Here is a 13,072-nt window from a genome sequence, read left to right on the forward strand (position 1 = left end):
CCAGGTGCCCCAACATATATTGATCTTGAGGGTATTATGCTAAGTGAAATAAATCAGAGAAAGACAAAAACCACATGATCTCACTTACATGTGGGATCTAAAAAAACAAACTCATAGATAGAACAGACTGGTGGTTGCTGGGACAGGGACTGGGGGTCAGGAGAAATGGGTGAAGGGTATCAAAACATACAAAATTCTGGTTATGAAATAAATATGTCACAGGGATGTAATGTACAGCATAATGACTATGGTTGTAATACTATATTGCATATGTGAATGTTGGTAGAAGAGCAGGTCGTAAGAGTTCTCATTAAAAGAAAAAAATTCTGTTACTATATATGATGATGGATGTTAACTGGACTTATTGTGGTGATCACTTCCCAACATATATAAATACTGACTCATCATGTTGCATACCTGAAACTAATGTTGTATGTCAATTATACCTCAATTAAAAAAACTTACCAAAAAAATGAGTAATAGGTAGAAGGGAAAGTGAAGAAATTTTTTCTTTAAGAGCAAAACTGCAGTTTCATATACTAACAAGAATAATCCAGTAGGCAGGAAAGGCACCCTGAGGATTCAGAAGTGGCTTTCTAAAGGAGCTGTCCATCCTGAGTCCTGAAGACGAGTGAGTCAAGATGAGTAGAGAGGGGACTGAAACAAAGTAAGCAAAGAGAAGACGTAAGAAACATGGGGTGGGGTTGGGGGAGGGAGCCTGGCATGTGAAGCACAGGACTGAGGCAGGAGAGGTAAGCAGTCACCAAGCCTTTTAAGACATACATAACAGAACAAACTTTATTGTATAATGATAGGCAACTTGCCACTATAGGGTTTAAAAAGGAAAGTACTGGGGCACCTGGGTGGCTCAGTGGGTTAAAGCCTCTGCTTTCAGCTCAGGTCATGATCCCAGGGTCCTGGGATCGAGCCCTGCATTGGGCTCTCTGCTCAGCAGAGAGCCTGCTTCCTCCTCTCTGCCTGCTTCTCTGCCTACTTGTGATCTCTATCTGTCAAATGAATAAATAAAATCTTAAAAAAAAAAAAAAGAAAAGAAAAGTACTGAGATCAAACTGACTATGCACATGGGAAGAGGATGGCTTGAGGGGTACAAGACTGGAGGCAGGAAGCCCAATTATGAGGCTACCAAAATAAAGAAATAACAAGGTTCTAAACTAGGGCAGCATTAGTAGTATAAGGGGGGTAGTGATAGATCCTATGGGCTCAGTGTTGAAGGTAGCAGTTTCTAGTGTGGGTTACTGGGCAGATGATAATACAATTATCTATATTTGGAAATAACTGAGGTGGGGGGTGAGTGAATGATTCATTTCAGTTTGGGGTCTACTGCTTTTGGAGTCTCTGTAAGACATCCAAGTGAGTAAATGTAAGCAGGCAGAAGATAGAAAACTCGGACCTTCAGGCTCAAGATATTTGAAAGGCATCAGCATTTGAGTGGTTATTAAAATTACAGTGATGTATGAGATGATCCAAAACAATTACAGGGAAAAGCATGAATGAACTTTTAGGGACACAAGCATTTACAGAGAAATTAGTGAAGATAATGCTTGAAGAAATATCAGATAGGACAGTCAGAAAAGTACAAGAAAAATCAGGGAAAGAAACATCCAAGAGGCCAGAGAAATATACCTCTCCCATTGCAACAAGAGACGCTGTAAGTGACCTAAATAAGCTGGCAGAAATCAGAGATCAAGAAGTCAAATCACATAACAGTCTGAATTTTTTGATCCTGTTGCATTAATTTTTCAAAAATTAATAGAACCTACAAGGCCCTCTCTTTCTGAGATCCTTAAGCAGTCAAGCCAATTTGAATGGAAGTGCCTAAAGAGACTAAACAGCTACACCACTACCTACAGGAAAAGACTATTTCCAGTTGTAGTAGAAGAGTATTTATGGTTGTTCTATATACAGAAAATTGGTAATATATTTCTTAATAAACCAAAATCACTGTCAAGCATAATAAAACAATTTAAGAATTTTTGTTTTGCTTTTTATCATTCCTAACTTCTTGACTGTTACATATTTTACTTATGACTTCACATAAATTCAACTAACAATATAAAAATCTTATGACCTTATATAACATGGAAAAGTATTTATAAGCACAGATGATGGGACACCTATAATGTTAGTAATTAGGGGAAAATATTATCAGTGCAATAAAAACATCAGAAATGGAAAGAATTTTTGATGTGGGAAGAAAAAAAATAACTTGAAAGATGCAGGGGGGAAAATAAATAGAGCAAGGAGCAATTTCCATTTCTTGATTTTATCACTTTTAGGGAGACAATTTGTCAAACTAAAAAATCACTTATTGTTGGATAACTGTACTATAGTGTACTAACTGGGAGTGACACAACTGTTTGGTCCCACCCATACAGAAGAACTCCACAGGAACTAAAATAAATAAATAAATAAATAAAAATAAACAGAAGTACATTTGCATATGAGTGCCTAAAGCAAAATCGGTAGAACGTGACAGATTTACTACTAACGGGAAAGTTTATAGCATTTTTCTCTTGGAGTGGGGTGGAGAACTCCCAAGGTGTGAGTCATTGGATTAAAGAACAACTGGATCCAGGATTTAGCCAAAGCTGTAAAAGCAGGATCCAGATACAGCAGAGCAAACATGCACTCTCTTGGCCAGAAAGAAAAAAAGCTGCATTGGGTTAGTGCCTCCAGAGTTAGAATGAGTCACAGACACCAAGTGGCGAGGAAAGCACAACCGGACTCAACTTCAGCACATGGGAAAAATCTGCAGCTGTTTTTTTATCTTTTGATTTATTCCCTCTCTTAGTAATTTACTATTAAAAACTTTTAATTACATTCAAGGAAGCTAAAATGAAAATTACCTCAGAATCCTAATATTCCAAAGATATAGACAGATAGGCTTGCCACGGTGCTTTGCATGTGAATTAGACCAACATATGAAGCAACATCACTACCATACCCTTTCTAGCACTATCAATTTTGCTAACTTAATATAATCTATTTGTAAAATATTTATTTCTGTGATCACTAGCAAGAATGAATGTTTATTTGCTAATTATATTTATCTTGAATGAAAGAACTGCTTGTTTTGTTGGTCTGTTTATCTAGAATAGTCTTGATGGCCTTCTTTTATATTAAAAAAGGCATTTTATGTGTGACATATTCTCATTTTTCTCTCATAATGAATGTAAATGATGCTCCATTTCCATTTTTCCCATTTTTCATGGAACCAAAGTTTTCAATGTTTATTTAGATGCCCATTGATTTTATTTGCCTTCACTTGGCTTTAGGTTCTGGTAGTTGCTCATCTACCAAAAAATCCTGAAGTGGTTTCCATTATTACAAAGTCATACTACAGGTCTTGAACTTTTCATTTACCTCTGCCAATCATTCCACTTTAATTCTTTAATATCATATAACTGTGTTTCTTCTCAAATCTAGTGCTACTATTAAAAACAATTTTCTGTGGCAAAATAATGATGTGAAATTTAATGGGTTCTTAGGTCTCTACCCAAGAAAAGTGAAAGACACAGAGAAACCTATACAAATAAATGTTCCTAGTAGCACTGTTTATAATAACCAAAAGTTGGAAACAAACCAAATGCCTATCAATTACTGAATATATAAGATGTATCAGCAATAAAAATAAAATGAACTACTAATATATTCTACAACATAGATGTAGCTCAAAAACACAATGCTAAGTGAAAGAAGCCATTCACAAAGGACTGCATATGACTTTGGTTTTTTGATATTTCTAGAGTATGCAAATTTACAGAGATAGAAAGTGGTTGCCTAAAGCTGGGTGTAGGACCAAAGACTGAAAGCAAATAGGCCAAAGAGAAACTTTTAGGTGATGAAAATGTTTCACAGCTAGATTATGGTGATGGCTGCAAAACTACAGATTTACTAAAAATCTTTAACTTAAGGTAGACTTAACTTACATTTAAAATGGCAGAATTTTATGGAGTGTAAACCATACTTTAATAAGACTGTTTTTGAAAAGTCAATGAACAAAGGAAGGATAAGAAGAATAAATATACATATATACATATTCAATAACCCTGAAATATAAAAATTTAAGGGATTCAATTTGTTACTGATAAAAATAACAGGAAGTATCCTAATAAATATTCGGTGCCTCCGAGAGTGACATAGAGAAACATTTCCACAAGTTGATCATGGGAGTATTAATTGGCACAACCTGTCTGGAAAGCAGTTTGGCAAAGTATATCAAGGGAGCTCTTAAAATGTGCCTTTTTTTTTTTTTTAAAGATTTCATTTATTTATTTATTTGAGAGAAAGAGAGGGAAAGAGAGAGCAAGCACATGAGCAGGGGGAGGGGCAGAAGGAGAGGGAAAAGTGACACGGGGTTCAATTCCTGGGCCCCAGAATCATGACCCAAGCTGAAGGCAGATGCTTAGCCAACTAGCCACCAAGGAGCCCCTTAAAATCTGCCTTGTGATTTACTTCTAAAAATTCAGTCTAAAGAAGAAAGATGAATAAAGATCTAAGTGTAAAAGATATTCAGCAAAGCAAAAATTATAATACTTTCAAAAAATGGAAACTATGTAGTTACATAATTATTCACCAGTGGAAGAATGGTTAAGAAAATTACAGCCCATAGGCGCCTGGGTGGCTCAGTGGGTTAAGCCGCTGCCTTCGGCTCAGGTCATGATTTCAGGGTCCTGGGATCGAGTCCTGCATCGGGCTCTCTGCTCAGCAGGGAGCCTGCTTCCTCCTCTCTCTCTCTCTCTCTCTCTCTCTCTGCCTGCCTCTCTGCCTACTTGTGATCTCTCTCTGTCAAATAAATAAATAAAAAATCTTTAAAAAAAAAAAAAAGAAGAAAATTACAGCCCATTCACAAATATTATATACCCTTAAAAAAGTGTTTGTGGGCCTATGGTCCAGGATAGAGAAGGACATCATCACCAACAGCTACCACCACAGCCTGCACTCAAGAGGAAGATACTCACCATTTCCTGTCAGTCACAGCTAGCAGAGTGCTTACTAGTGGCATATCCTGTTACTTTGAAAATGATGCTACATTTGAAATCAAGAAATGTGATCTTCATGGGTTAAAAGAGGTCCCTCCTATCACAACAGTGTTCAGCAGGGAAGAGGGAGTCAGATAATATAGGATGATACAGACTATTCACCAAGAGCATTAACAGAACACTATTCTTGGTTTTTGTCACTTATGAAATGTCAGGAAGGTTGTGGGGAACTTGAGATTGGATAAATATCACGGACCATCTCATCTCACTTTTACTGGGCTCATTGCTTCAACTTTACTTGTGGACCTTCTGTCCCAGACATCTGTAGAGTTTATAGTACAAAGAGAAGGTTGTACTGAAGAAAAAGAAGGATCGATGCACATATACACTAAGAACTGCTCCTGGGGCAATGGCATCATCAGAGATCTGGTTCCCTGAGTGCTGGTATTGGTCTAGCCTATAAACACAATGGAAAAGAGGAGTTCTGCTTGACTTTATATTTGAAAATTACGATATGGCAGTTTTGTGGAAATCACTGTTTATTTTCATCCGTAAGAATAACTGCTATGGAATGGGAGCATCTGCTGAGAGAGCAGCAGCCAGCACTGATTACTACAAGAGAGACAATTTTATTCCTGGGCTAAGAGCAGATGGAATGTATGTTTTATGTGTCCAGGAAGCAACAAAGATTGCAGCTGCTTATTATAGATCTGTACAGGGGGCCATGCTGACGGAGCTGCAGACTCACCAATATCAAAGGACACAGTATGAGTGATCCTGGAGTCAGTTGTCATACACAAGAAGAAATTCAAGAAGAGTGACCTCATTATGCTTCTCAAAGATAGAATAGTAGACACCAATACTGTCAGTGTAGAAGAATTAAAGGAAACTGATGTTGAGGTGGGTAAAGAAATTGAAAATACAGTCTAGGGCGCCTGGGTGGCTCAGTGGGTTAAGCCGCTGCCTTCGGCTCAGGTCATGATCTCAGGGTCCTGGGATCAAGTCCCGCATCAGGCTCTCTGCTCAGCAGGGAGCCTGCTTCCTCCTCTCTCTCTCTCTCTGCCTGCCTCTCTACGTACTTGTGATCTCTCTCTGTCAAATAAATAAATAAATAAAATCTTTTAAAAAAAAAAAAAAAAAGAAAATACAGTCTAGTTGCAACAGCTGATTATGAACAAACTTTAAAAGAATCAAGACGTCATACCTGCAGCAACAATCCACCTTTTAAATTTTTATTAATTTATTTTTTATTTGTGAGAGAGAGAATGCACACACAAGCACACAAGCTGGGGGAGGGTCAAACAGAGAGAGAGAGAGAAATTCTCAAGCAAACACCATACTTAGTGTGGAGCCTGACTTGGGGCTCAATCCCACAACCCTGAGATCATGATCTGAGCCAAAACCAGAGTCTGATGCTTAAGTGACTAAGCCACCCAGGTGCCCCAATAATCCACCTTTTAAAGTTTATGGTGCAAGGGGTGCCTGGGTGGCTCAGTTGGTTAAGCATCTGCCTTTGGCTCAGGTCATGATCCCGGGGTCCTGGGATCGAGTCCCATATCAGGCTCCCTGATCAGCAGGGAATCTGCCTCTCCCTCTCCATCTGCTTCTCCCTGCCCTTGCTCATGCTTGCTTTCTCTCTCTCTCAAATACATAAATAAAAATCTTAAAAAAAGAAAAAAGGTTGGGGCGCCTGGGTGGCTCAGTGGGTTAAGCCTCTACCTTTGGCTCAGGTCATGATCCCAGGGGCCTGGGATCGAGTCCCGCATAGGGCTCTCTGCTCAGCAGGGAGCCTGCTTCTCCTCATCTCTCTCTCTGTCTGTCTCTCTGCCTATCTGTGATCTCTCTCTCTGTCAAATAAATAAATAAAATCTTTTAAAAAAAAAAAGGTTTATGGTGCAAATCAGTGAATCAAGTTTAAGGGGATCATTTAAAGGAAGACTGTAAAGGAAGACTATAAAAAATCACTATGCCTTCAATGGAACATTCATGGTCAACTTTAAGAAATTTGTGGTCTCAACTTTAAAGGAATAAACCCCATAAAACAAACAAAAATTTTATGAATATTTATACCATGCAATAAAATTAGGGTTAAAATTTTGGGAAGAAATGTAATGATTCCAAAGGTCCAGTGGTGCAGTGAAAAGTACAACTTCTTTCCTATGTCCCACAGATTTACCAGTCCCTTCTATATGAAAAAATTGATTTTTTAACTGAAACAAATCTAAACACAAAAACATAGCTCAAAATGTTTAAAGGAAAAGTTCACAAGTTCTTGCACTCAGGAAGAGAAATATGGAGGGATAAATATAAACACTATGTAATAATAAGAACCAAGTAGCAGAAGTTATAAAAGTATACACTTGGGGAATTTGAAGGGATTGAGTTAAATCTCAGGGAAGACAGAATAAGATATTTGACATGTAGGGTGGGAACTGTCTCATATCTGTGCTTAGACAAAGAACTCATCTTAAAATAAAATCCAATCCCTAAGCAAAAAGAACTCTCCCCTCTTCCGTTAGTGAGTCACAAAGCTGTCTTGAGCTGATTTTGTCTATCAAGACACAGCACTTTTCTCCTGCTATGGGAATTAGCTAGGTAAGTTTTATAAATAAAAATTATTATAATTAGAGGAAAATATCCTCTAATACCTGTTTTAAGTAACAGACAATATCCCTTAATTGTGGAAGTCAAACTCTTGCCTTTCGCTTCCTGGCAATATCACTCAACTAATTTTTCTCTAACACTGAAATAATGACTTCTGTAAGTGGACTGTCTACTATAGCTACAACCCTGCAGAGTAGGGGAGAGTTTCTAAAGATCTAAGAATAAATGTATCAAAATACAACTTTCATTCTTATCCCCTTATTCTTCTGAATATAAAGTACTTATGTTGAAGGTAGAAGAGTTCAATAAAGTATGGAGGGAAATTAAATTCACTCCTCTCAGGTTCCAAAAATAACCACTACAACGGCTTAACATATTTCTTTATATATAATGTAAGACCAACACTCTGCCTCCCTGACTCATATTTTCAAAGAAGTTTAGAGATATCCTTTATATACAGCTGTATATGTAACTGTCTTTTTCACTTACATCATTATTTTTCATGGCATTAAATATTTTTTGAAAATATGACTAAATACCAAATGACATTTCATAAATTTCATTAATTTAGACTATATATGGTAAATTCCTGCAATTAATTTCTGTGATAAAACTGTTACACCTACATCTTTATGCAACATCTCTGATAATGTTCTTAGATTAAGTCCCTAGAAATGACACTACTAAAGCTTAAAGGGTATGACAATATCTAACATGTATGTGGTTAACACTATTGCCAAATTCACTAGGCCCTTTGCAGATATTTGCTTGTTTAATCCTTGCAAAAGCAAGAGAGAGCAAAAGGCCCAATAAGAGAGGGAATGAATATCCAGAGAGAACAAGTGACTTGCCCAAGATCATGCAGCTAGAAAGTGACAGCCAGGATTCACACCCAGGTAGTCAGGTTCCAGGACCCAAACTCTTAATTACTATGCTGGTCTATTTTAATTCTACTCTTTTTCAACATAATGAAGTCACCTAGAAGTTTACTACAAATGTACAAAAACCCTCTGAGAAACCTGTAGTTCTAGGTAAGCATCCCAAGAGATGCTAAAATCTGAAACCCACTATCTTTATCTAGACATTTTATTCTATTCTATTCTACTTTTTTTTAAAGATTATTTACTTATTTATTTGACACAGAGAGAGTGAGATCACAAGCAGGCAGAGAAGCAGGCAGAGAGAGAGGGAAGCAGGCTCCCCGCCAAGCAGAGAGCCCAACACGGGGCTCGATCCTAGGACCCTGAGACCATGACCCGAACCGAAAGCAGAGGCTTAACCCACTGAGCCATCCAGGCGCCCCATATTCTATTCTATTTTAAAGTAGGTTCAGTGCCCATTGTGGAGCCCAACATGGGGCTTGAATTCATGATGCTGAGATCAAGACCTGAGCTGAGATCAAGAGTTAGACACTTAACCAAGTGAGCCACCCAGGAGCCCCTAATCTAAATATTTTAAAAGAGACTATTTAATAAGCCCTTCTCATAAAACCTGATGCAACTGATCAGGTTTTTTGGGGTTTTTTTGTTTTTTGTTTTTTTAAAGATTTTATTTATTTATTTGACAGAGATCACTAATAGGCAGAGAGGCACGCAGAGAGAGAAAGAGAGAGAGGAGGAAGCAGGCTCCCTGCAGAACAGAGAGCCTGATATGGGGCTCGATCCCAGGACCCTGCGATCATAACCTGAGCCGAAGGCAGAGGCTTTAACCCACTGAGCCACTCAGGCACCCCACCAACTGATCAGGTTTTATTATCAGTTGTTTTACTGATGTTCTGAATATGGATGAAAGAGCCAATTAAGAGAGTACTTAAAAATGATTAAAATAATCATGACCTTGGATTAGGCAATAGCATCTTAGATGTGACATCAAAAGCATAAATGACAATATAAATGAAGAATTTTAGGATTTTAAGAATTTTAAGATTAAAAATTACTTCAAATATAAAAAGTTAAGTTGAACTTCATCAAAATTAAAAACTTCTGTGCTATAAAAGACACCGTGAGGACAAAAATTACATCATTCCACTTACATGAGGCACCTAGAATAGGCAAATTCATAGAGCTACAAAGAAGAAACAGCAATTATCAGGGGCTGGGGGAGATGAAGAAGGGGAGATATTGTTTAATAGGTACAGAGTTTCCATGTGGGATGACAGAAAAATTCTGGAAATGAATAAAGGTGATGGTTGCACAACATTGTGAATGTATTTAATTCCACTGAATTCTGAACTGTACACTGAAAATGCTAAAAAATATAGTAAATTTTATGTAATACATATTTTACTGTAATAACAAAAAAGGGCACCAGCTAAACAATCTATAGAATGGGGAAAATATTTGCAAATCACTCAACTAATAAGGGAATTATATCTAGAATATACGACTCAGCAATAAAAAGATAAATAACCTAATTTTTTAAGTGGGAAAGGATATGAACATTTCTCAAAAAAAAAAGTAATACATGAAAAGATGCACACAATATCATTAGTATTAGAGATATGCAAATCAAAATCACAGTGAGCTATCACTTCACACTAGATGGCTATAATAAAAAAGACCATAAAAAATGTTGACCAACAACTAATCTTCGACAAAGCAGGAAAGAATGTCCAATGGAAAAAAGACAGCCTCTTCAATAAATGGTGTTGGGAAAATTGGACAGCCACATGCAGAAAAATGAAATTGGACCATTTCCTTACACCACACACAAAAATAGACTCAAAATGGATGAAGGACCTCAATGTGTGAAAGGAATCCATCAAAATCCTCGAGGAGAACACAGGCAGCAACCTCTTCGACCTCAGCCACAGCAACATCTTCCTAGGAACAACGCCAAAGGCAAGAGAAGCAAGAGCAAAAATGAACTATTGGGATTTCATCAAGATCAAAAGCTTTTGCACAGCAAAGGAAACAGTTAACAAAATCAAAAGACAACTGACAGAATGGGAGAAGATATTTGCAAACGACATATCAGATAAAGGACTAGTGTCCAAAATCTATAAAGAACTTAGCAAACTCAACACCCAAAGAACAAATAATCCAATCAAGAAATGGGCAGAGGACATGAACAGACATTTCTGCAAAAAAGATATCCAGATGGCTAACAGACACATGAAAAAGTGTTCCATATCACTCGGCATCAGGGAAATACAAATCAAAACCACAATGAGATATCACCTCGTACCAGTCAGAATGGCTAAAATCAACAAGTCAGGAAATGACAGATGCTGGTGAGGATGCAGAGAAAGGGAAACCCTCCTAAACTGTTGGTGGGAATGCAAGCTGGTGCAACCACTCTGGAAAACAGCATGGAGGTTCCTCAAAATGTTGAAAATAGAACTGCCCTATGACCCAGCAATTGCACTACTGGGTATTTACCCTAAAGATACAAACATAGTGATCCGAAGGGGCACGTGCACCCGAATGTTTATAGCAGCAATGTCCACAATAGCCAAACTATGGAAAGAACCTAGATGTCCATCAACAGATGAATGGATAAAGAAGATGTGGTGTATATACACAATGGAATACTATGCAGCCATCAAAAGAAATGAAATCTTGCCATTTGCGACAACATGGATGGAACTAGAGCGTATCATGCTTAGTGAAATAAGTCAAGCAGAGAAAGACAACTATCATATGATCTCCCTGATATGAGGAAGTGGTGATGCAACATGGGGGCTTAAGTGGGTAGGAGAAGAATAAATGAAACAAGATGGGATTGGGAGTGAGACAAACCGTAAGTGACTCTTAATCTCACAAAACAAACTGAGGGTTGCTGGGGGGAGGGGGGGTTAGGAGAAGGGGGATGGGGTTATGGACATTGCGGGGGGGGGTGTGCTTTGGTGAGTGCCGTGGGGTGTGTGGACCTGGTGATTCACGGACCTGTACCTCTGGGGATAAAAATACATGTTTATAAAAAATAAAAAATTTTAAAAAAGAAAAATAAAATGTTGACCAAGTAGAGAAACTGAATGTTCATACACTGCTGATGGAAATGTAAAAAAGCAGTGCAGCTGCTTTGGAAAACAGTTTGGTGATTTCTTTAAAACATTAAATATGGAGTTACAATATGACCCAGAAATTCTATTCCTAGATATATAACCAAGAGAACTAAAAACACATGTCCACACAAAACCTTGTACATATAAGTTCACAGTGGTATTACTCATAATAACCAAAAAATAGGAACAACCCAAATGTCCATCAACTGTGTATGTAGTATATGTCATAAATGAAATGTGGTATGTCCCTACAATGGAATATTATTTGACACAAAAGGTACAGAGTATGGATACATACTACAACACGGATGAACCCTGAAAACACTATGCTGAAAGAAGCCATATACGCAAGTCCACATTATATGATTCCATTTACATGAAGTATGTCCCAGATAGGCAAATCTATAGAGGAAGAAAGTAAATTAATGGTTGCCATTGGCTGGGAGAGGAGGAAATGAAGACTGATTGCTAAATAGGTACAGAGTTTCTTTGGAGGGCAACAAAAATGTTCTGGAAATAAATAGTGGTAACAGCTGTATACTATAAACCACTAAAGTGTACACATTAAAAAATTAAAATTAAAAATATGGTTACAAAATTGATGATAAATAAATAAATTTTGAAATAAAGTTCTTAGAAGTGGTCTTTAAGACTATAAATATTTGAATTTTGAGAAAATTGGTAGGGAAATTGAAAGAATAAAGACAAAGTCTATGGAAACCACAGACAACAGAAATAAAGATAGAAATATAAAAACTATAAAAAAAATAAGAACTAGAAAAGTACAAAGTCATGCAAACAAAAGTTTAAAAAGTTCTATTAAAAATCAAATTGAGGGAGGTGCCTGGGTGGCACAATCATTAAGTGTCTGACTCTTAGTTTTGGCTCAGGTCGTATCTCAGGGTCCTGAGATAGAGCCTTGAGTTGGGCTCCACACTTAGCATTGAGATTCTCTTTCCCTCTCCCTTTGCCCCTCCCACTCTCTCTCTCTCTCTCAAATAAATAAATCTTTTTTAAAAAATCACACTGAGGAAAATGGAAAAGTGAGTTTTAGAGTAGAAATAAAATAACAAAACAAGGGCGCCTGGGTGGCTCAGTGGGTTAAGCCTCTGCCTTCGGCTCAGGTCATGATCTCAGGGTCCTGGGATCGAGTCCCGCATCGGGCTCTCTGCTCGTCAGGGAGCCTGCTTCCCCCCTTCTCTCTCTCTGTCTGCCTCTCTGCCTACTTGTGATCTTTCTCTGTCAAATAAATAAATAAAATCTTTAAAAAAGAAAATAATAAAAAAATAACAAAACAAAAAAATAACCACCAAAACAAAATCATTCAATGACTCATCTAAGCAGTTTCCTGATGACTTTCAAAAATAATAAGGTTGGGGTGCCTGGGTGGCTTAGTGGATTAAAGCCTCTGCCTTTCGGCTCAGGTCATGATCTCAGGGTCCCGGAATCGAGCCCACAT

The 13,072-nt window shown here is 37.6% G+C and overlaps 1 protein-coding gene and 1 pseudogene across 37 annotated transcripts in view; one reads left to right on the top strand and one right to left on the bottom strand.

Moving 5' to 3' along the window:
- Positions 1-13,072, bottom strand: part of LOC101680902 (sarcolemma associated protein) — a 142,133-nt gene that overhangs the window by 102,019 nt on the left and 27,042 nt on the right. The gene's annotated exons all lie outside the window — the stretch shown is intronic.
- On the top strand, positions 1,508-5,933 carry LOC106005021 (annotated as a pseudogene).

This window comes from Mustela putorius, unplaced genomic scaffold (genome assembly GCF_011764305.1).
Source record: "Mustela putorius furo isolate JIRA1106 unplaced genomic scaffold, ASM1176430v1.1 tig00000095_pilon_pilon_pilon, whole genome shotgun sequence".
Classification (NCBI taxonomy): Eukaryota; Metazoa; Chordata; class Mammalia; order Carnivora; family Mustelidae; genus Mustela; species Mustela putorius.